Raw genomic sequence first — 13712 nt, 5'->3', positions numbered from 1 at the left:
TATGCACAAAGATGTTTCATAGAGGATATATACCTGGAACTAGCTGTGCTCTCAGAACATCTGAATTATCAGCAAACCGTACAGACTTCATGGAAACAAAAGTTTTCTTCAGTTGAAAGTTCTTCAGTTAAAGCAGCTTCTGCTTTAAAAGCGTTACTCAGAATTCACTGGAACTTAGTACAAAATGTAATGCCAAAAAGACCATAAAAACTGCTATTGATTTTGTGCATCTTTTAATGCACAAAAGCTTTAGAAGTTTCACAAATCAATCTGTATAAACAACTAAGAAGAAGTTTCATAAGCAATTTTGTTTTACTAACACCCACTCGAAAGAGAACTTACACAAATTTTAAATCATTACAAGGACCCCTTCAGGTGTACAATGCTGAAGTTGTATCGCATACTCGTTACACTTATCTAATTCCATTCACTCTCCAAATACAGGTTTTTTTCTTTTTTTTTTTTAATTAAACAATCACAGGGCTTAATTTAAGCAGCTTCAATATGAAATGATTATTTAAAATATCTACATTCTATATTAAATCAACATCAACCAGAGAAAGATAAATCCAGTACACTTATTGGCTAAACACTTCCTATATGTAATTGTGCTATGTAAGATTCTTTATTTTCAATTAAGATTTTTGTGGGGTTTTCTTGTGTGGTGGTGATGTTTTGTTTGTTTGTTTAAAATTTTCTTTTTTCTTCTCCAGTAGGAAAGGAATACTGTTTGGCTGGAAAGCCCCTGCTATTCCCCTAGCTAGAGTAAAAAGAAGGAGATTCTAAAAATATTTCAGAAATTACTCATTCTGGTAGAGGAACTAGTTTAATTGGCATGCAAAAGGTCAGACTTAGGTAAAAGTTACAGGTGTCACATCACCTGTTACACAGACAAGGAAGAAAAGACTTGTGGGCTGGCAACATCAATAATATATTGAAGGATATCTCTGATGAAAACACAGTAATTTGCATATTATAAAATTAGTTCTATGCTAAATGGCCAATTCCCCTCAGCTTGATAAGTGTGTTTTTTTGTTTTTGTTTGGTTTTTTGTTTTGGTTTTTTTTGGGTTTGTTTTTGGTTTTGTTTTTTTTTTAAACTGTGGAAAAACTTCAGGAACATATAGAAACACCCCTGAATTATTATTTCTGAGGTCAGTATCCAGTCATATTTCTTTTGTGGAACATATCCCAAATTTGTGCACCTTACCTGACAAAACAGTCAAAAGTTCATTAAAAAATAAAAAGAACATTGGATGCAACTTTATAAACTGAGATGCCGTTAAAGAACTGTGCACTTGTAGAACTAAACAGCTGCTTTCTATAAAAATCCTCAGAGAAAAGCCTTTTAAACTAGATGAAATTCTGGACGCGTTCCACATCACGATAGGCATTCCAGAACAAGTCTGGTTACCTACTAATATCAGATGTAATGATGCAATACTTTACCTCAGAGGAGAGTGAGAACGCAGATAACTAAGTAGAGTCACGTTTATATGTTAGATTTATGTTTTATGTTAGATTACTGACAATATAGAGAACTAGGGCAGTCAAAACACAATTACAGTAACTTTACCTAGAGAGGAAATGCCCTGTTGCATTCTTTGCGAAGTGAATGTAAATGGAAATGTCAAATCAGAAATCATCAAGAGGAAGTTGATCCTCAAGGCTATGATGACTATGATCACATATTCTCACTATTGACCAAAAATTCTCCTAGAAGTATACAACTAAGTGAAGTGGTTAACATTTCTTACACTGCTGATTTTTAAGAAAAGTCATGTAGCAAGACAAATTTGCCTTCTAAATAATTAAGCTGCATGCTGACTATAGGGAAATACTTTTTGTGACAGTTACAGTAGTATGTTTACCATTTTTACCAGCACTAAAATACCTCAAATTTGTATTACTGAAGTCTTAAAGCAAACCACTCCAAATGTATGCTGCAGACAGAAACAGTGCAAAGGCATAAAGGTCAACCTGACTGCGGAGTTTCTTTTCAATGAAGTTTTACTTTATTAATGCTGTCTATGACTCTCGTGGGCTTTGGATCAAATCCCAGTATAGCCAAAGTAACTTTACTGGAAAAACAAACAAAAATCCCCAAAGTGAACAGACTTTGTACAAATTTAATGGTATAAATGAATATATATATGTTAGAAAATTTATATTTGTACTCTACCCCAGAATCAGATTATGTATTACTATAGCACTGCCTAACCCTGAAAGTTAATGTCACTCTCATGCCGTAAGTGCAGCTTCAAAATCAGCAGCGCAACTATTAATTTATATGGCGCATAGTACAATAAAGTAGAAAAAAATCACACACAAATTGCAGCATCAGTTTAGAATGGATGTTTGTCCAAAAAAGTAACAAAGTGTTGGGCAGAGTGTATTTTACTGACACCTTTAAATGGTCTTAGCATTGTCATCATGATTTACCTGATAAGCCTAAGGAAGTTCAACATTAAAGTTATGTGATGTGAAATGTTTGAGTGAAAATGTTTGTAACAATTTTAAAAGCAGTAATTAGTTATCAGCTCTCACAATGCATGGTATCATCCATATTTCCCTGAGAAATCATGCCCTGCAATAACCATGTAAAACAAAATACAGCATTAATGCAGTTCTGGATTAGATAGGAAAAAAAAATCATGCATAACAACTGTTTATGAGCCAATACTTAAATGCTACTGCAGTTATAACTATTAAATTGCAGACACTACATAAGACAGTCATAACAGAAATGGTAACTAACTCAAAACTTATCCCAAATAAAGAAAACTGATTAAAAGTACCGTCCTATAGTTAGCCATATAACTCATCAGTGTGATATTAACATTAGTTTCTGTTTCTTGATTTTTTAGTATGCCACTTCTTAACTTCATTTACAAACATACAAACACTCTGCCTTACTGAGGCCTATTTTCCTACAAAATTTGAAAATATGTCCATAAACTCACCCTATGTCTAAAATTTAACTGGTTTTCCCCCTCGTCTGATAGCTTAATTTAGCTCAGTAACTTAATTTCCCTAAGACAGGAGGAACTTTTAGTAGGGAATAGGAATGATAACATTCAATACAAAGAGAGATGGAACCAAGAATTACAAAGAATCGTTTTACCACCTTATTTAAAGCAATCATAGTTGTGAATAGCAGTACCTAGGCACAGTGGGGATCATGAAAGAGAATGACAATTACAACACCAAGCACACACCAAGAAAAATAATTTGCAGGCTCTCCTATTTTTGCTAGTACATTACAAGGAGGTATGCAATACATACACCAGCATACCGGGTCAAGTATCACATGCAGCACCATGGTTTGTCATTTGAAGAATACCACTGCTTAACACCGTATTTCCGCAAAATACTTTAGCATTTGCAACACCACAGTGAGATAACCAAGATAACCAGGCAGCGCCTTAGCCTCCCTGCTTCTGAATTTCAGTGTGCTGTTCACTCTAGCCCAACCAGTCACATACTACAACCCCCACCCCGCTACATGGATTTCCACAGGCAAAAAGCCAACAAGCAAGATGCAGTGCACACTGGGCAACAGAAACATTGAGCCCTCAGTGTCTTCAGTGGCATTCATGTGCCCTATACTTTCTAAGTAATTGTTGAGTACTGATGTTGCATGTATTTTAGTCCTTTGCTGAATTAGTATTACATCTATAGCAGCCCCTCGTAGTGAACGCATTTTCGGCATGACTGAAACCTAACAGAAAGTAGCCAGAAAAACCGAAATCCTTTTTTCGCCTTTGTTCTTGAGCGCAGTACACAGTACATCAAACTATGCAAGACTCACCAAAACCCTAAAAGCGAAGGCATGCTACATGGCACTTGGCAAATTATCATAATTTCCTCCATATATAAAAACCAAACAGTTCCAAAACATCAATCACACACAGAAGAAATTGTTGGTTGTCTCATAGGATTACAGGGATTAGTTCAACTGTTTGACAGAGCAACACATGTAGTATTCATTTTCCATCTTGTAGACATGGGAAATCACTGTTCCTTAAGCATCTAATGACATTCAAATAAATGCTTGAGATAAAAATTCCTTTTTTTTTTTTTGAAGTGTATGTGCTTCCTACAAGAAGTAAGTCAGAATAAAGACATTCCCAAATTGAAACAGTAAGAGCAATGACAATTTATGCCAGCACACAGAGAGTAAAGCATTTACAAGAGAGCTCCTTCAAATTCCAGTTGTGTCACGAGGAAGAAAAACCCAGCATGTCTCCGTTACGTCAGAGGTACCTGAGAATCAAAGCTAAATCTCTTGTGCATTTACCAAGCACCCATTAGAGAGCTATGCAATTTACATTTCAAATTAGACATTATATTTATAAAATATTATCGTACTAAAAATCACAAGATTTTATAGAAAAACCCTCATCACATTCTATTAAATGCAGGAACAATGTTACATATCATAGCTTCCGTAATTCAAACTGTAACACGTTTCTTGTAACTACAGGGGCACCATTGTTGAAAAATCCTTTCAGGAAGGACAGTTTGCTTTGTTTCTTATTCTTTAAAGAACTGTAATTTAATGCAAAAAGACTGCTTAAGCTACCTAGTGCCATGAGATTGAAATATTTAATATCTTTAAAACAAAAAAAAAAAAAAAAAAAAAAAAAGAGATTAACAAATTTAAAAAAAAAAAAGAGATTAACACATTTTTGTTAAAAACAAAAACAGTGGGAAGGCCCTAACTTTGAATTTACTGAACAAAAACACTCTTCAACATTCCTGGGGTCAGAGACAGAAGAATATTCTCCTAGTACTTATTTTCTTAACCTCTCAAACTAATGATTAATGCAAGTTAATTGACAAAAGTTATATGCATGGGAGACTAAGATGATCTTTCACTTTAAGCCATGAACATAAGGACAAATATGGATAGCAATTGCCCATTATACATTACAGCTCCAATTCTATCAGTATGACCAATTTCAAAAGACAGTATTAGAATATTTTGCTAAAAATACTGTAATTGCCCGTCCGAAAGCAAACTCAAGTTTTCCCAGGCTTAGTTTGCTGATGCCACAAGTCCCAACTGATTCAAATTTGTAGTTAATGCCTGGCATTATATATTCAGTATGATCTCACTGAAACATATCATTAATTGAAAACAGACATTAGCTTTTTATTGCCAATAGGCCTTAACATTACTTCTTGGAAAAAAGTTGAAGCTAACATCCTCTAATTTGTCATAAGTTAGAAGGAAAAAAAAAATCCTTAAAAAAACCCCCAAAACTAAGGAACTCCACTTTCCAAAAAATCCCTGAAAATTTGACCAAAGTCAAATGTAAAATTAGTTCTACACACTGCATTTTCAACCCCTCTACTTGTGGGGCTGGGAATTGAAATGTGAAGTTTCTCAAAATGCCTACGTATATTTAATAAACTTTTTTGTTTGTTTTGGGTTTGTGGTTTTGTTGTGAGGTTGTTTTTTTTTAATTCCTATTTCAGGTGTCCAAAGAACCACTTACTATCTCATCTTAAAGAGATGCCTCAGATCACTGAAACTTGTAGTGTAATCCAATATTAAAAATTGGAAGTAAAAATTTGATAAAGGTGCAATATTTGACCAGAATAGCCACCAGGTTCTTTTTTTTTCCTTCATCTCTACTTACAGATTTTTACAATAAGTTCTAGCTGCTGGCTAATCAATCCTTCTAAATGTATAGCTAAGCATGTTGCTTTCCTGCATTTCCTCTTGTCTACTAGTTGTATCACCAAACCACCAAAATTTCTTTTGGAAGGATTATTACTGAGTGTCAAAACATGAAAAGGCATTTGTGTTATATCATCCTTCTATACTTGTGTGGAAGGACAGTAGAAGTACCCCACATTATTAATAATCTTGTTATGTGGAAAAGAATACTGTTGGCTGAAAATCCATCCTACCTTCGTTGTAAAGAAAATAAAATCCATCAAAAGCCAAAATTAACTTCAATATAAAAGTGTCTTATAGGCCAGAAGTTGGAAATGGCACTGACTAATGTCAGGTATTTCTGATGTAATTATTCATAACTTTCCAGAATCAAATAGGACAGAAGCGCTGCAGTGGAAGGAAGGTAGAGGTTATAAGGAAAATGATCAATTTTAGAATAAATTTATTAATGCAACTGGGGTGGGTAATCAATGCAAACACCTTTATCTTTCAGATTTTTTAGCAGATTACTAAATAGGTAGTGCCAACCCATTGACTGAAAACTTTGACAATTAATTTGATCTCTTTTGTAAGTTGGCAGTTTACAAAAATTTTCAAATTTAGTTTTCCATGTGAGATAATTGGGAATAAGAATGGGTTACAGAATCAGTCTGTTTAAAACAAACATAGATTTTGAGAATGTACACTCAAATGTATGGTAATTAGAAATATTTTACCATTCACTAAAATTTTAAACATTCCAGATTGTTAGGTAACAGAAGATTTTTAAACATTGGCACCCATTGCCATTACAAGGCTTCTCAAAATGGCATAAGACAATATATGTGTAGTGTTCCAGGACCGTACAAAGATCCTGCCTCAATAATTACAAGAATGCACTTAATAAATTATTTTTCTATTTCCTTCTATTAATATGCAAATAGTTTATACAACATAAAAAAGTTAATTTGTACCTACTACAGGTTACATATCTATTTAGCTTTGCATCTGAAAGCCTGTAAGACTTGATGACCTGCAAACTTATTTACATAACACATTTGAAAGTATTTTTTAAAAATAATATTGTCCAGCATTTAACAAAATTGTGAGTTAAAAAAGGAAAGAAATCACTTAACAGCATTTGTTTTCTTGATTTTGTCAAGTAACTTCACCAGCTCAGTATTATAAGGCAGGTTGGTTGCTCAGATGGACTAAGACTCCCTATGGGGATAGGCATGTAGTAAATTTGTTCATTTATAAAACCAGATGAAAGCAAGAAAGAGGAAAAGTTTAGAGTTTCAAAAGAACTGAAACTTCTTATTTTTACTACAAATTCAGAATAGGCACTGAAACATGATTCCTTAGGGACTTTTCCAGAAGATTGTCTCTTCGCTGGGCATCATTCCATTTTTAAACTAAGGAGGGGGGGGAAGAAAAAAAAAAAATTATCAGGGCTACATAATTAAAGATTACAAAAAAGGAATCACCATATGTATTTTTTTCCATCTTATTAATAAAGGAAATAATTTGTGTGTTTTAAACTTAAGACATCACAATTACTGTCTTAGTTAGCATATTTTTCATTATAATAATGAAAATATTCTAATAATATTTCATTATTAGATTTAAGCAACATTGGAAAATAAAAATATACTTCTTATCATGTAATTCTGCATGCATTATTTGAAAACTAAAGCCCTGAAGCACAGGGCTAAGAGAGTCCTAAACTATGTTTATCTTTATGCTCCAAGACAGTATCAACAAACCATTTAATGTTTGTGTTAGAGGTTTGCGTAATCTCCTCTTAGAGAGGGATATTTTGCAAACTCCCTAGGTATTCTACTCTAGTTTCCCTTATAATGAGAAATATTTTCCCTAATACTTAATGCAATTTAACAACTTAATTCTTGTCAACCACAAACACAAGGACTCCTTCTCATTTTATAGACCCATCATGACAAAGTCGATGTTTTTCATGAACTGCAGTAGCCCAAACTGATGAACGTTGTAATACTCCTAAGTAAAAAACTACTTTACATTTCAAAACCATTGACCAAGAACTGTATCAAGGTGAGAATAATGCTTGGTAACGAGTAATAATAATTTTGAAGATACCCTTCAAAACTCTATCCATCAATACAGAACAAGATTAACTGTATGCTCTGTAAAAACGTGTGCTCATATAACACAAATGCTATCATGAAAACCAATCCTCACCTTTCTCTGTACTGTTTGGTTTATTAAGCATACCTTTTGTCTATGAACAGCAACTGTCTCCATCTTGTGAAACACTATGCATAGGAATGAGACTTTCACACTGCTCACTTTCTTCCGGCATTCTTAAAAGAAACAAATTTATTTATTTAAAGTTATACAGTAATATTAAATTGATTGTTACGAAGCCAACATAAGTACTAAGTATGCTAGTAGTTTGAACTGCTGCCATTAAAAACATACAAAGACCTCTTAACTTCATGAAGTATACCCAAGTTTGCACAATTTTCACTGCATGTTCTGGGTACGGCAACTATCATAGAAGCATTAAGGGGAAAAAAAAGAAAACTCTGACAGCCACTAAGAAACTTCTTTTAAAAGGTAAACAGACTTCACATCTTTCCATTTTCTGAGCATTACATAGGTTAATGAATGGATTGGCAACAAGTACTATTAAGAAATTAGTACATATGAATACACCTGAATATAAAATTAGATTAAAATAAATACAGTATGAGTATTGTGGCTTATAAAACAGTATAGGATATTGGAAAGGCTGAAGAACAGATAGGATTATACTTTGTGACTGTCCTACCTCTGAATTCGATGTTTTCTACAAATAAAGGCAAAAATTCTTCGGATTCCCACCATCACTGGATCCCAGTTGTTATAGTGACATAAGAGAGTTGCAATGAAAAAAGAAAAAAATACAGGGACTGCCCCTGCAAAAAATAACCAGGAAAACTGCACCTGGAATTAAAACACAAACATCATTCACTCAAGAGAGAAAAGAAAAGAAGAAAAAAAAAAAGGCATTCTGTCTATTTGAAATAATTATTATTCTAAGTTTGAGATGACGTTTCAGTTCTCATAAACTGGGTGAAATATTACAAATATTTTTGTCAGTTATTTGGTACAATTTCTATAGCCACTGCTACTTCTAATAAATGAATAACATTTCTTCACTGATCTGTTCTTTACAATGGAACATACTGTTTGCGCAGTGGAATGGATGAAGACTGCTATTGCCAAATAGTCTCATTTTTAGGTTTTAGCTGTCTGACTGGTAGCAGTGAGAAAGTCCCCTAGACACTTCAAAAATTTTGAATAAGAGATCTCACCTGAGATATTTGTGCACCTGTTTATTCACTATGAATATACTGTCACTGAATGGTAACAGCTGAAATCAATGCACACAGAAAGACTATACTACTGGAAGTTTACAATAATTTTCTTTTTAATTTAGAAAAAGGCAGGGCACATTATTTGCCCAATATAAACTAAATTCTACTTGTATCTATACTACTACTTGTATCTATCTACCACTACACTCAGAAGTGATCATCTGAGACTGTTTAAAACTTAAAATTATAGAAGGTTAGAGAAATCAAGGGTGCAAGAACAAGAACTAGTCTCTGAAACACCTTTAAGGCTAACAGAGCAATGACCCATAAGCACGGCTCCCCCTTGTGGAGAAAATGTCCAAAGTTGAAGACTTTGGAGAAAAAAGGCACAGTTTTGATACCTAGCACTGATGTTCACTCTCAAAAATCTAATAAACTGCAATTGTTAGAGCCTCATGTTATCCTTACTGATTTCTAACAGAAATTCATAAACACATAAGCTACCAAAAGGAGTATTTAAATAGTTGTTAAAAATTTGGTTGTAATTTCTTAAGATTCAGATTTATGTCAGATTATTACAGAATAATAAAGACCCAGAAAGTTAGCAATTATGCATATTGTATAACTACCATACCATTTGGCAGTCATATGAAGACTGCATATATTCATAGTCTAATCTAGTTCAATCTTTACATTACTAGCCGTGCCAGTGGCATTTTTACATAGGTTCCTTTTAAGAAAACTGAAATATGGTGTAAAGACAAGGCTGGCCAGAAGCACTAACTGGAAAGTGTGAAGTTGGAAGCTTATATTTCTATTAGCCTATGAGACTTCAGTGAGCACAAGGCTTGGCTTAGGATATTTTGATGTTTGTATGACAGAGACATACGTGCACAAATGCACTTGTACAAACAACCTCAAAGTCTACAGGAGTTTGCCTTTAATTAGGGTCGCTCATTTGTGCTTCTAATACTAGCAATTTCTTTTTTAAAAAAGTAAGAGGCAAAGGATTTATCTGCAACAGCAAGAGAAGATACAGTAGGAAATTTACTTTGTTTTCAAAGTCTTAATGGCCCCCCCAATGACCTCATGCTGAACAGTTCAGTATCAGAAGATGGTAAGAGTTTACATACCCTCAAACGTATAAGAAGCAGCCACAAGCTAAAAGCACCAAACAGATAAGAAAGTAGAAACTTGGACAGCAAGTACATAACAGCCAGGGGAAGAAGAAAGAACAGTAATGTCAAATGCATATATGAATCGGAAAAGGAACAAAAAAATAAGAAAATGAACCCCCAACCCCTCACTGATTACTCTACTGCACACGGCAGATGTAAGAGGCATCACCTGATAGCCAGCTGCCTAAAAACAGTCAGGCTCTGTATTTGCCCAGAGGAAGACAAAGTAGCCTTTTCAAACAGAGAAAGAAAAATTAAAAGGAACAGAAGGTAGCAAGTACGTGGACCACAAACTCCAGAAGGAACCAAGTGGTGGCAAATGAAAAGAATGGAGGATGAAATACAAGGGGCATGAAGATTCAGATCATGAAAGATGTTGCCAGCACATAAACTGAGACAACACAGGAAGATGAAGATTTAAAACAAGAAATAGGAAAAGAGCAAATACAAGGTGTACAGGAAGTTAGATCGACAGTTAGCTACATTTGTGGGGCTTTTTGTTTGTTTATAAATACCAAATACATAAAAACTGGAGCAACTCTAACAGTGATAAACTATAAAAATGAGTTAAAAATATAATTTGCCCTTGTGTTACCAACATCCAACTGAAAGTCATCCAACAGAACCTTAAAAATGTTTTGGCTATTTCAAATGGCTCAATATTAAATGAATGAATACATGAAGAATAAATTAATTTTAAAAGATTTCGACTCTGTGTTTACTCAGATTAAATAGCCTAGAGATGTAGTTGTTTACTTAGAATTAGAAAAGCATATTCCATTTTTCAATGTATTTCAAAAGAACGTTTAGATGAATCACTTCAGAAGACAACCTAAGCTTTTCATGTCTTGATATGCGTAACTATATATATACACACACATCTCTAAAAATATATTTGCACACACACACACGTATATATAAAAAAATATGTATAGATGCACACATATAAGCATACAAAATTCTTACTTTTTGCTACCAGCATTAGCTTACATATAAACCTAATTCCATGTCACTAAAGTGAATTTTTGGGGGAGACGTCTACAGATTTTTTTTTTCCTTGTCTCCTTAATAGCTATCATTAGTTATTTCTTTCCTGCTACAATTTATGTCCCAAGTGCATATTGCAGATACTTTAACAGCAACACAAATACAGTTATCTTACCAACAAATGCTTTGTTATTGTTGGAATCACTGCAAGGTTTTACTGTATTTCCGTGTTGGAATATTCAGCTAATACTAACATGAAAGATACTGTATCTCACAGGTTTGTTACACAAGTACTTATTCAGGGTCTGACTCTCCTTTTATTTTCCAATTTGATTTTCCTTTTTTTATTTTTCTGCTTTATTTTCCAAAATCCAAACTGACACTAAGTGAAAGCAAAATACAAGTCGTGTGGATTTTTTTCCCCATTTTTACATGCCTGCAGAAAATTTCAGTAGTCAAAAGGTTCTATTAGAATTTACACACTTTGCCTGTGAAAACATTGAGCAGTAAAGCTTCTTTTTGGCAGGAATCATTCTAAGTGCAAGACTTGACTGATTTCTTTTACATGAGTCAGTCTTGTACAAATAAGTACAAGCCTCAAAAGAAAAAATTCAAATGTAATGATTGAAAACAAGTCATAAATTGAACAACTACAGATACTGCACAAACCCCACTTGTTTCAGGGAAGCCACTACTCAGAGAATGCTCAATTTAAGCAATGTTCCAGGCATAGTCAGAATTTTTCTCTTCTCACACTTTCGCATTTCTACTTGCACAGAGCTTAGAAACGAAGCATAACTGCATTTGCTACAAGACCCAAAAGAACATCAAAGCAGTGTAAGCAAGCAGCAGCTGGCAGAGCAAGACCACCAGTCTATTCAAAATTTCAGAAGTAGTATTGTATAGTTGGTTCTAAGTTTGGTCAGTTTTGCCCATTTTTATTGATATCATTTTCATAGTTTCAGCTGAACTATGACATGACTAAACTGCTTCTTAATTCACATAAAGATTTATCATCTCAGTAAAGAACTTCTTGTATTTCAGTAACAAACTGTATTTAGGCCAAGGTGCTCAAATGCTGACTAATTCGCTATTTTCAGCCCAGAAAACACAGTACCAGGCACCAGTACATACTCCCTGCTTTCTTAAAAACTCCTGCAGCCTCTCCATACCGCATGCCTATACGCACATTTAACATCAGTGAAATACAGGTGTCACCATCGGTCAAAATACACACAAGCATGTGATGGGAAATACTTACACTTTAGTCAAGTGACAAATACATCTATGTCTACACTGAGAGGGGTGTCAAAAGGCATAGCCATAAGGACTATGTGGGGATGCCCCGTGAAAAAAGAAGGGCGTTATCACTATAAAAAAAAAAGTTAAGCTTGCTTTAACAACAGATGCATTATAAAATCAGGTTGAAAGCTATTTCAAAGAGTTAAACAGGTGGTTTAACTTTCAAATTAAAATTTTAGAAGTGGGGATTACTTAAATCCAAAATAAAGATCAGAAACAAGTGATCCTGTCTTCAGGAAATAGAAACAGTTATGTGACCTCAATTTAAAGGAAAAACAAAACAAAACACCACCAATAACTGCATGCTTGCAATATAAGCTAAATAATAATTATTCACATGAAATTAAGAATTTTATATTCCTTGCCCTGATTAAATATTAAATTCAAATATTCAAAGTTAGAGTTGAAGTTCATACATAATTAAATATTTAAAACTGAGAATTCTACCCCACCAGTATGAAAAGTATCTATACAGCTGGAAGAGTGATATAAACTAACTTCATACAGTTTCTATTCTATATTCATATTATCAGATTCTTTTCTTTCTTTACATGCAGGGTTCTTCCACAGCTATTACCTCAATACCAGTAAAACTAGACGAATTTAAAGGAGGACAGTTAAATGGAAGCCTAATATCCACATGAATCTAATAATGTGCAATTAAGTCTTGTAGCTGCTACATTCCTTTGTGGTAAACCTGCAGATTTTTGGTTTTGTCACTAATTGAGTATTTTCAAGATAGGCAGTCTACAACAATTCTATAATTGTAACGGTATTAATTTAAGGTGTGCTGTACCTGCAGTTGTTCTTTAATTCTGAAAAGTGCCTGTTCAAGGTAAAGCATTTGGCCAGGTGTTGCTGGTGACTTTGGGTACTTTTCATACAAGCTGCATCTTAATCAAATATATTTAAGTGAGCAAGTGCATGCTTGCAAGTGCAAAATTACTGTAACTGTCAATATCAAGAGAGTATTAATTACAACACAGTTCAACAATTATTAACAAGCAACAGAAGTAAAATACTGTTCATTGTATACATTGTTAAAAATACCACTGCCATTTAATTCAAAGAAATTCTGTTAATAATGCTCAAAACTTAGTAGTACGTTACCTTTTGCATGCACATGTCAGCTATTATGGACAGAGGTATTGTAAGGCTTAGCGCAAGTGTGCCTATCAGTGATGAGGTAAGAAAGCAGCCCCTAAAAGATAAATAATAATAATAAATAATAATAATAATA

The 13712-nt window shown here is 33.8% G+C and overlaps 1 long non-coding RNA gene across 1 annotated transcript; it reads right to left on the bottom strand.

Annotated features, from left to right (window-relative positions):
- Positions 1 to 6403: 6403 nt before the first annotated feature.
- LOC104076381 lies at positions 6404 to 13674 on the bottom strand. Its single transcript, XR_683515.1, has 4 exons — positions 13583 to 13674; positions 8477 to 8631; positions 7918 to 8006; positions 6404 to 7082 (listed from the first exon to the last, which is right to left on the bottom strand). It is a non-coding gene; the product is annotated as an uncharacterized LOC104076381 (long non-coding RNA).
- Between the last annotated feature and the right edge of the window lie 38 nt (positions 13675 to 13712).

This window comes from Fulmarus glacialis, unplaced genomic scaffold, assembly GCF_000690835.1.
Source record: "Fulmarus glacialis isolate BGI_N327 unplaced genomic scaffold, ASM69083v1 scaffold38934, whole genome shotgun sequence".
In the NCBI taxonomy this organism is placed as follows: Eukaryota; Metazoa; Chordata; class Aves; order Procellariiformes; family Procellariidae; genus Fulmarus; species Fulmarus glacialis.
Note: the sequence above shows the minus strand (reverse complement) of the source record. Positions and strands in the feature narration are given on the sequence as shown.